The 11,134-nt window shown below is 44.5% G+C and overlaps 1 protein-coding gene across 1 annotated transcript in view; it reads left to right on the top strand.

The window, feature by feature from the left end:
- LOC110297661 (ubiquitin carboxyl-terminal hydrolase 29) overlaps window positions 1-11,134 on the top strand; it is a 319,430-nt gene that overhangs the window by 266,842 nt on the left and 41,454 nt on the right. The gene's annotated exons all lie outside the window — the stretch shown is intronic.

Genomic DNA, 11,134 nt, shown 5'->3' with positions numbered 1-11,134 from the left:
GGAAGCATGGATATAGAAAATGTGGTACATGTACATACTACAGTACTACTCAGCTATTAAAAATGATGACTTTGTGAGAATTTTAGGCAAATGGATAAAACTAGAAAGGATCCTGTGTGAGGTAACCCAATCAGAAAAGAACACACATGGTATGTACTCACTGATATGTGGATATTAGCCCAGAAGCTCAGAATACCTAAGGTACAATTCACAAACCACATGAAACTCAAAAAAGAAGACCAAAGTGTGGATACTTCCATCCTTCTTAGAAGGGGGAACAAAATACCCATGGGAGGAGTTACAAAGTGTGGAGCAGAGACTGAAGGAATGGCCAACTAGAGACTGCCCCACCTGGGGATCCATAAACCCCGCCACTATTGTGGATGCCAACAAGTGCTTGCTGACAGAAGCCTGTTATAGCTGTCTCCTGAGAGACTCTACCAGTGCTTGACAACTACAGAGGTGGAGGCTCACAGCCAACCATTGGACTGTGCACAGGGTACCCAATGGAGGAGCTAGAGAAAGGACCCAAGGAGCTGAAGGGGTCTGCAGCTCCATTGGACAACAACAATATGAACTAACCAGTACCCCCAGAGCTCCCAGGGTGTAAACCACCAACCAAAGAGTACATTTGGTGGGACTCATGGCTCCAGCTGCATATGTAGCAGAGGCTGGCTTTGTAGGTCATCAGTGGGAGGAGAGGTTCTTGATCCTAGGAAGGCTCTATGCCCCAGTGTAGGGGAATGCCAGGGCCAGGAAGTGGGAGTGGGTGGGTTGGTGAGCAGGGGGAGGGGGAAGAGGATAGATGGTTTTCAGAGGGGAAACAAAGAAAGGGGATAACATTTGAAATGTAAATAAAATATCCAATAAAACAAAAGAAAAAAGAAATAACAACTACAATAATAATAAATAGTAATAGGTATGTCTAAGCCATGATGCTAGGTCTGGGACCTTATTTTAGATAAAGAGTAAGAAAACCTCTTCTCTTTGGGGAGGGAGTGATCTGTTTGTAAGCAGGGAAAGAACTATGTTTCCCAGAAGGTATAGAGCACAAGAGTCTTGTGGCTTGCTCTGCAAATAAAATGCTAATGCCTGCGGCTCTACTGGCTCCATGCCATGACGTCATCCTTGCGCTACTCTTCAGTTCACATCCTGTGTGGGAATCTTAGCTGCATTCCTGTTTAGCCTGTAGTAAGGAGGAAAACCTAAACACTGCAGTGAACCCAGCTGTGCTCTGTGACCTGGGCCTGACAGCCAGCAGCCAAAGTCACCTGCCCTGGGTAAGGAGATACAGGTTTCTAAGGAGCTCACGGGATTCCCGGCTCTGCTGCCTGCATGGTAGCAGGATGGCGTCCGTGCGCTAGTGGGCACCGGGCTTGTGGGTTTTCGGAGACGTTTGATGCTTCCTTAAGTTTTGGAGAGCCTGTCAATCAAGAGAGCCTCTAGGATAGTCTTTATAATTGTGTTTGCTTAGGAAAAGTGGATCCGCATGGCCACCCAGTTCATCCCTAGTCTTTTTTGTTTGTTTGTTTGTTTTGTTTTGTTTTTCGAGATAGGGTTTCTCTGTGTAGCCCTGGCTGTCCCGGAACTCACTTTGTAGACCAGGCTGGCCTCGAACTCAGAAATCCAACTGCCTCTGCCTCCCGAGTGCAGGGATTAAAGGTGTGCACCACCACGCCCTGCTCATCCCTAGTTTTAGGCTTAGGTTTCAAAGCTGGGACAAAAAGCTTAATGTCTACTAAACAGAACAAAGCACACCCACCGCTGGGGTGTTTAAGCAACTTTATCCTTACAGGTCACCAAGAGTTCTTGGCTGGCATAGTTAGCCCCCTCCCCCCCTCCCTTAAACTCCCCAAGCTCTGGAGCTGGGTTGCTCTGTCCCCAGCTGCCCTTCCCTTTACAATCTAACCAGTTTGGTTATCCCTGCTCTTTTGGGCCTCTTGGCTGCTGCTCCTTTCCCCTCCCCCCTCCTCTCTCTCTCTCCTGCTGCTCCTCTTCTCATATGGCTCAGGGTCATGTCCAATCTGGACTCTCCCAGGTGTTTCTGTCTCTAGCTGTGCTCTCCCACTTATCTATGGTAAACTTTCTCTTCCACCATACCTACAAGCAGTCTTGGCCTTTCCCTTTATTTCTTACTTTTCCCCTTCATGTTGTACCTGAGAGGGTCGTTTATGCACTGGAGGCCATACCTAAGAAAGTTGGAGCTCACTCCCTAATATGTGCCAACCTGCCTCCTTTTCTATAACTAACATTTTGGAATTGTGCCTGCTCTAAGTCGATCTAAAGGAACCCAGATGACTCTTTCCTAGTACTAATCTAGAAGCCCAAAGATAACTTCTGTGACAATGGGCAACAGTGGTCTAGGGTTTGGTTTAATAACTGGGTCCTGTTTGTTGCCATTTCTGCTTCTAATAAAGGACTCACATGGCCCTCACTTTCCAGCATTGCAGCTCTGCTAGTTAGCTCTCCTACAGCTTCCTCATGCCAGAAAGTCAGGCCTCTGGTAGGTATTTAAGAGATTGAAGACTGAAATGAAGCTCCAGGCTAAGGACTTTCATCACTTCATATCAGACACGATCTGTTAAGTATCGAATTCTTCCTGGCTGACTTCTTAGGATCTTGATTCCCTGTCTGACTCACTGCTACTCAGGTGTACCAATCTGACCCAACATTTCCTTTGCTTTTCCAGCTTTTATCTTTGAGGTTTACTCTGCCTCGGTCTTCAGATCTCTGCAAGACCATTCTATGTCACATTTCTACTCAGATGCCACTTTTAGAAAGCTTTTTTAAAGTTTGGGCTGGAGAGATGGCTCAGTGGTCAGAAGCACTGGGTGTTCTTTCAGAGGACCCAAGTTTTAATTCCCAACACCCATAGGGCAGCTGATAACTGGAACTCCAGTTTCAAGAGATCTGACACCCTCACAAAGACACATATGCAGACAACACACCAATGCACATAAAATGAAAGCATTTAAAATATTAAAAACTTAACAATTTATGTATGTCAAGTGTTTGTGGGTCTACTCACATGCAAGCAATGGCTCAAGTGTGGAAGTTGTGGGACAGCTTTCAGGAATTGGTCCTGTCCTACTTTTTTTTGTTTGTTTGTTAAAGATTTATTATTATATGTAAGTAGACTGTAGCTGTCTTTAGATACACCTGAAGAGGGCATCAGGTCTCATTACGGATGGTTGTGAGCCACCATGTGATTGCTGGGATTTGAACTCAGGACCTTTGGAAGAGCATCTTACCCACTCAGCCATCTCACCAGCCCCTCTCCTACTTTCATATGGGTTTTGGGGATCAAACTCAGGTGGTCTGGCTTGAGGGAAGTTCTTTTACTCTCTGAACCATCTCACTTGCCCAAGTAGCACTCCTTTTATTTATTTCTGTAATCCCAGTACTGGAGAGGCAGAGGCAGGAAGATCAGGAGTTCAAGGTCAGCCCTGGCTACTTAGCAAGTTTGAGACCAGCTTGGACTACTTATGACCTTAACAAAAATAAGCAACTTGCGGACATCTTTTAGCCTCAAGTCACTGACCTGTACATAGGTACCAGCCATATTTACCATAGACTGTATTAATTAGCAGAAACCAGACAAGTTAAATGTGATGTAATTTATCTTTCACAAAGCTCATCTCTATTCTATGGGTATTTTTATACTCATGGTTACCTTTTTCTGTTTGTTTTGTTTTGTTTTGTTTTCCGTCCTCATAGCTGTTGCCCAAGACGTGAGAATTACTGTGTTTCTCTGGAAATGGAGGCTCAGAGATGAAGTGAGGTACCTAATGTTACACAGCTGTTGAGTGGTAGTTTCAGGAGCTTGGATTGAAACTCTAGGCTTCTTGACTTCAGAACCGAGGCGTTTGGCAGCATTCAGCAAGGGCAGGAATCTAGCTGGACCAGTGAAGCTGAAGAAATGATGTTTGGAAGGTTGTTGGTTTTGGTCCCATCATCATTATTTTGTCTTGCCTGTGACATCCGCAGCAGACCCTCTCTCACAGCCCATGGTTTGACTTTGCTGTTAGTTACTTTCTAAGAGCTCCTGCTTAGGAGGCATCTGCCTTTCACACTGATATATTATGCCCTGCCTTAGCTTTGTTTCCTATGTGATAAGATTCCCTGACAGAAGCATTGAGTAAAAAAGGGGTTTGCTTGGCTCACAAATCCAGATCCATCACATCAGGGAAGTCATTGTGGCAGGAGCCTATGAGAGGTGGTTACAGCATGTTTGGGGTCAGAACCACCAAGAACAATAATTGCATGCGTGCATGCTTATGCTCCCCTAGTTTTCTGTTTGCTTGTTTGGTTTGAGGCAGGGTCTCACCAAGTAGCCCTCTCAGGCCTGAAACTCACAGAGACCCATCTAGCTCTGTTTCTGGAAGTGCTGGGGTTAAAGGTGTAAGCTGCCACACCCAGGACTTTCATTCATTCTAAGTTTACATGCATTCTTATTAGTGAGTGCAAGTATGGGTTTGCATTTGGAGGCCGAAGACAACTTTGGGAGTTGAGTTCTTGCCTTTCCCTTGGTAAAGTCCCCGAGTAGAGATCAAGTTGTAAAGCTTGGTCTCAAGTGCCTTTGCCCTCTGAGCCAACTCAGTGACTCCACTTTTCCCTTTTTATACATTCTGATACTCAAACCTAGGAATGGTGTCAACACTTTTAGGTTGGGTCTTCCTACTTAACAGAATCAAGATTATCAACATAATCTCACTGATGTGCCCACAGGTCAACCTGTTCTAGGCAGTCCCTCACCGGGACTATCTTCCTAGGTGATTCTAGATTGTGTCAAGTTGTCAATTAAAACTAGCCATTAATGCTCCAAACAGCCTGTCTCTTCCCTTGTGGCCCATGAAACAGCATAGCCTTCAGGATGTGCTGTGCAGTTTGGGCATTAATCTCTGTATTTTTAGGCAAAACCTGAGGCCAGTGCTAATATGTTTAGTGACTTTTCAGGTGGCTTTCACCTTTGAAGATGTGGCTCTTACCCAAGAGGAGTCGAGGCAGCCGGCTGTAGCTCAGGGGACCCTGTACCGGGAGGTGATACTGAAAACCCTTGGGCTTCTGGTCTCTCTGGGTAGTCTTGCTAGCTCCCCAGTTCAGGGTCATTGGCTGCTCTCATTTCACCCTCTGACTCCAGGCCTTGATGCTTAAGAGGTCCTCTGAGCTAATCTTCTTTTCTTCCCACTGCTTCAAGCACTTTCTAGAGTCATCTCTTCCTGTGTTATTTATCTTTCGGCTCCCAGGATAATGTAGAGAAGACGACCATGGAAGAAGAAGGGTGTTTTGTAGAACCCAGAGGTAAGATTTCCAGATTCTTTAGCTAGTCTTCCCCTCTGCCCAACCCCGCCCCCAATATATTTTTATTCTTTTAGTCATGTCTATGTGTGCAGGTTTATGTGCAAACTCCATGGCCCGAAGAGTTTAGACAAATTATTTTTGGTGAGACTTAATTCTGTATGCACAATAAAGCCCAAGCCATGACTCCATTGAAACTCTTTGTAAAGTATATGTGACCTCTTCCATAAAGATAGTTTCTATAGCTTAATTGAGAAAGCAGGCTCAGCACAAACAGCTAACTATAAGGGTCTGGGTGAGGGTGGCACTATAGAGGGAGATAAATGCTCAGAGTCTGGGGAGTCAGGTGTGACCATACCAATGGCACCTGCCTGTTAACCAGCTGCACTCCCAGCCTTCTGGGTAGAAAATAGGTTCTGGAACCCTTCCTCGGAAGAGTTAACCCTGCATGTTTAACAATCCTGGTTTCCTTGAAGGCTTACCTGTGATCATGAGGATCTCCCATCTCCTACATCTGTGTGTGTGTCTGTGCATCAGTATGTGTGTGAGTACAGGTGATGGAGAAGGCCAGATGTGCCACATCCCCTGCAGTTGAAATTGCTGGAAGCTGTGAGCCTTGTGGCATGATGCTAGGGATCAAACTCAGGTCCTTTGGAAGAGCAGTCCATAGTCTTCACCACAGAGCCATCTCCCCTGTAGCTAGTAGCGCTTTTACCTACTAAGCCCCCCCTCTTCTCCATCCCCCACATTTATTTTTTTCCAGATGTATTGATACTTTTGTGATAGTCCTTGAGAGGCCGAGGGAGGAGAATTATGAGTGGAAGACCAGTTCCAGTTAAGAGAGATCTTATTTTGTTTGTTTTCTGTTTTTATCATATTTGTAGTAGTAAAAATGAGTTCAGTCCTTACTGTCAGTGGTCTCTGCCTTTTTGCAAGTTTTTGTTTTTCTAGAGAGGCTTATGTGGGGGTTTTCTCTCCTTTTTAAACTGTTTTTGGAAAAACATTATATTTATATTTTATGCCAAGGAGGGTGGCATTTGTGCTATGGCATGTGTATATGAGTCTGTTTTCTCTGCCTACTGTGTGGAGCCAGTCTATCTACTTGCTGAGCTATCTTGCTGGCCCTCTGGGGAACTTTTGAGCAGCAAATGCCATCTATGAGCCTGGCCTCTCTGAAGTTTGTTTTCTAGTTTTTCTAATTCTTTTAACAGGTAGTTACTTCTCACAGGTCTAGATGCTGAGAAATCCACGGTCAGGGTTAGGTAGCTTGGGTCTATGTGCTAAGGGCCTTCTTCTTTCGAGCTCTATTTATTCGAACTCTATGCTCTATGCTTGTGGGGAGGTGACCAGGGGATGCTGTGAGAACATTCTGAATAGAATCCACATTTAGACTGTGACTTGCAAGGACACTGATAAGCTTTGCTTAGGATCTAAACAAACACTTGGGCCAATGAAAATGCATGGTCCTCTGATTTGCATAGTGGTTGTGTGTTGGAAACTTATTCCTCAGCAGGGTGGTATTGAAGGCTTAGGGCTGGCCGACTTGCTTACCATTTTACTAGGAGGCTGGGGAGATGGCATAGTTGTTAAAAGCATTGGTGTTCTTCCAGAGGACCCAGGTCCAAATCCAAATACCAACATGGAAGCCAACAACTGTCTGTCGCTCTAGTTCCCTGGGATCTGATGTCCTCTTGTAGCCTCTGAGGGCAACAGGCACACAAAAGGGGCACAGACATATATGCAGGCAAAACAGCCATATACATAAAATAAAATAATAAATCTTTTTAAAAATTATAGAGCTTTACAAAGTAATAGAAACCTGAGTGCTAACTCTAGGTAGGACCCATGTGTATGTGGAAGAAGAGAACAAAGTTATTCACAGTGCTGTCCTTTCCAGGGGTTAAAGTACTCAACAGCATAGTTCTAGCATGGCCTTAGTTACAGTGGATTACAGAAAATCAGTACTGACTGAGTGTGCTGATTCACATCTGTCTATAACCTTGAGGCCATCCTAGTAAATTAAGGAAGAGAGTGGGAACAGAGGAAAGGAAAATGTGTGTGTGTGTGTGTGGGGGGGGTGGGTGTCAGTATTGGGGAGTGAGTGAAGGAAAGCCTTGCCTCAGAAGTGAGCTAAATAGAGTTGATTTCTATTTTTTGCAAAGACTTGATTTTCTCTCTCATGGCCATCCTTGAACAGTTGAGGGTGACCTTGAGTTCTTTATTATCTTGCTCCCATCTTCCAAGTGCTAGGATTGTAGTGTATGGTTATATTTTTTAAAGATATATTTATTTATTTTATGTAAGTATACTGTAGCTGTACAGATGGTTGTGAGCCTTTGTGTGGTTGTTGGGAATTGAATTTTTAGGACCTCTGCTCCCTCTGGTCAACACTGCTTGCTCTGGTTGGCCCTGCTTGCTCAGTCCCTGACTGCTTTGGCCCAAAGATTTCTTTATTATTATACATAAGTACACTGTAGCTGACTTCAGATGCACCAGAAGAGGGCATCAGATCTCATTATGGGTGGTTGTGAACCACCATGTGGTTGCTGGGATTTGAAGTTGGTTAGTGCTCTTACCCATTGAGCCATCTCACCAGCCCTATAACATGCTTGTGTGTGAGTGTGCACACTTGTGCTGGGATGCATAGAGCTCAGAGGACAGCTTGCAGGAGTCACTTCTCCCTACCTGGGGATCAAGGGCTGGCTTGGAGCCAAGACTGGCTTGTCTACCTGCCCTGTTTTTTATTTATTTATTTATTTATTTATTTATTTTTAGGTGGGGGTATGTTACTGTTTGTTTTGAAATAGAGACACAGTATTGACTAGGATGACCTTGAACTCAGAGATCCACTTGCCTCTGTTCCTGAGTTCTGGAATTAAAGGAGTATTCCACTACACCAAGTATAGTTTGTTATTGTGCTGTTTGTTTGTAAACACAAGGTCTAACATTATAGCCCAGGCTGGCTTTGAACTTATGGTGTAACCCACCTTGGCCTCAGACTTGTGGCAGTGCAGCTTATTTGCCTCAGCCTCGCTGATACCAGGTGTCTTAGTTATGGCTTCTATTGCTATGATGGAACACCATGACCTAAGCAACATAGGGAAGAAAGGGTTTATTTGACTTACACTTCCACATCATAGTTCATCATCGAAAGCTGTCAGGACAGGAACTCAAACAGGGCAGGAACCTAGAGGCAGGAGCCGAGGCCATGAGGGGTGCTGCTTACTGGTTTGCTCCTCTTGGCTTGCTCGGCCTATTTCTTATAGAATCAGGACCAGGGTTGACACCACCCATAATCACTAATCATCCATCAGTCACTAATTAGGAAAATGCTCTATAAGTTTGTCTGCCTTCAGCCCAGTCTTACGGAGGCATTTTCTCAGTTAAGATTCCCTTCAGTGCAAAGGTTCTAACTCAAAGGTGTTCTCAACCTGTGGGTCGGACCCTTTTGGGGGTTGAACAACACTTTCACAAGGGTTGCCGAAGACCATCAGAAAACACAGAGACTTAATTATGATTTATAAGAGTAGCAAAATTACAGTTATGAAGTAGCAATAAAAATAATTTTATGGCTGGGGTTGGGTCACTAAACATGAGGAACTGTATTAAAGGGTGACAACATTAGAGGTTGAGAGCCACTGCTCTAGCTTGTGTCAAGTTGATATAAACTAGCCAGCACACTGATGTTATAGGGGCTAGCTGGCCTGTTTCTTTTGTATGTTTGGTTTTGTGACACTATGTAACTTTGGCTGGCCTAGAACTCACTATGCAGACCAGACCGGCCTTGATCTGATAGATATCTACCTGTCTCTGCCTCCTGAGCGCTGGGATCAAAAGTGTGTGTCAATGAGCCAGACTCTGAATTTTTATTATTATTATATTACCCAGCCTTAAGTCTTTCTTCATAGCACAGGAACATGAAGTAATACTCATTCCTTGTTTGAATGGAAATCTTTGATGTTTTAAATATGCAAGTTTTACTCCTAAATTCTCCTTTAAATATTCTTCAGCCATAAAATGACCTAAAATACAGATACTTTTTTTTTGCCCCTTAGATGTCCTATAAATACAGGTTATAAATGTATCGTAGTTAGGGTTTCTATTACTGTGATAGAATACCATGACCAGGAAAGCATTTTTCTTCTAGGTAGGAAACAGTCTGTCATCAGAGGAAGCCAAGGTGGGAACTCAAGACAAGAATCTGGAAGCAGGAACTGAAGCAGAGGCCATGAAGGAAAGTTGATTGCTGGCTTGTTCCTATTGCTTGTTCAACCTGCTTATACAACACAGAACCACCTGCTCAGAGGTGGAGGCAGCACCACCCAGAGTGGGCTGGAACCTCATCACTAGTTAAAAGTACCCCACTGGGGTGGAGGCGAAGCATGCCTTTAACCCCAGGGAGGCAGAGGCAGGTAGATCTCTAAGTTCAAGGTCAGCCTGGTCTATAGAGAGAGTTCCAGGACAGGCAAGGCTACACAGAGAAATCATGTCTCAAAAAATCATAAATAAAGCCTCACTGACTTGCCTACAGGCCAACTTGCTAGGGTTTCTTTTTTTTTCTCTGTTGAGGTTCCTCTTCCAAAATATGTCTAGGTCTGTGTCAAGTTGACAAATATTAAGCAGCATTAAAATACTGTTTCCCTCCTCACTCCAGTACAAGGGGTGGAACCTTTGTACAGGGTAGACAAACCCTCTAGCCCTGAGCTGTGTCCCGGTCTCTCTCTCTCTCTCTCTCTCTCTCTCTCTCTCTCTCTCTCTCTCTCTCTCTCTCTCTTTAAAAGATGTATGTATGTATGTATGTATGTATGTATTTGAGTACACTGTACCTGTATAGATGGATGTGAGCCCTCATGTGGTTGTTGGAAATGGAATTTTTAGAACCTCTGCTCGCTCTAGTTGGGCCCTTCTCACTCAGGCCCAAAGATTTCTTTATTATTATACATAAGTTCACTATAGCTGATTTCAGAAGCACCAGAAGAGGGCGTCAGATCTCAGTAAAGGAGTGTGTCAGCACTCCAGTCAGGATTTTTTTTAGTTAAAAACAGATTGGTTACACTATTGCATATGCCAGAAAGATTTTGCTGAAGGGACCCTGTTATAGCTGTCTTGTATGAGGCTATGCCAGTGCCTGGCAAATACAGAAGTGGATGCTCACAGTCATCTACACGATGGAACACAGGGCCCCCAATGGAGAAGCTAGAGAAAGCACCCAAGGAGCTGAAGGGGTCTGCAACCCTATAGGTGGAACAACAATATGAACTAACCAGTACTCCCCCCCCCCCCCCTCAACCCCCAGAGCTCGTATCTCTAGCTGCTTATGTAGCAGAAGATGGCCTAGACTGGGAAGAGAGGTCCCTTGGTATTGCAAACTTTATATGCCCTATTACAGGGGAATGCCAGGGCCAAGAAGTGGGAGTGGATGGGTAGGGGAGCAGGGCGGAGGGAGGGTATAGGGAACTTTCGGGATAGCATTTGAAATGTATATAAAGAAAATATCTAATAAAAAAGAACAGATTTGTTGATTGCATATGGGTGTTTCCCTGCATGTATGTATGTATTTCAAGACCAGAATTTGATCTTGGATGTTGTGAGCCACCATGTGGTTGCTGGGATTTGAACTCAGGACCTTCAGAAGAGCAGCAGTCAGTGCTCTTACCTGCTGAGCCATCTCACCAGCCCTCAGTCCCTTTTTTTTATTTCAAAGCAAGATCTCACTACATCTCTCAGTCAGCCTTGGCCTTGCTGTCTTCCTGCCTCAGCCTCTAGTAGCTAGATTATAGTCTTGTCCCACCAGGCACACCTTTTACCGTTTTTGACATACTCTTAAGGAAAAGTT

Source organism: Mus caroli, unplaced genomic scaffold, assembly GCF_978045245.1.
Source record: "Mus caroli unplaced genomic scaffold, Mus_caroli_1 scaffold_8, whole genome shotgun sequence".
In the NCBI taxonomy this organism is placed as follows: Eukaryota; Metazoa; Chordata; class Mammalia; order Rodentia; family Muridae; genus Mus; species Mus caroli.
This window is presented reverse-complemented; position numbering and strand designations above follow the sequence as displayed.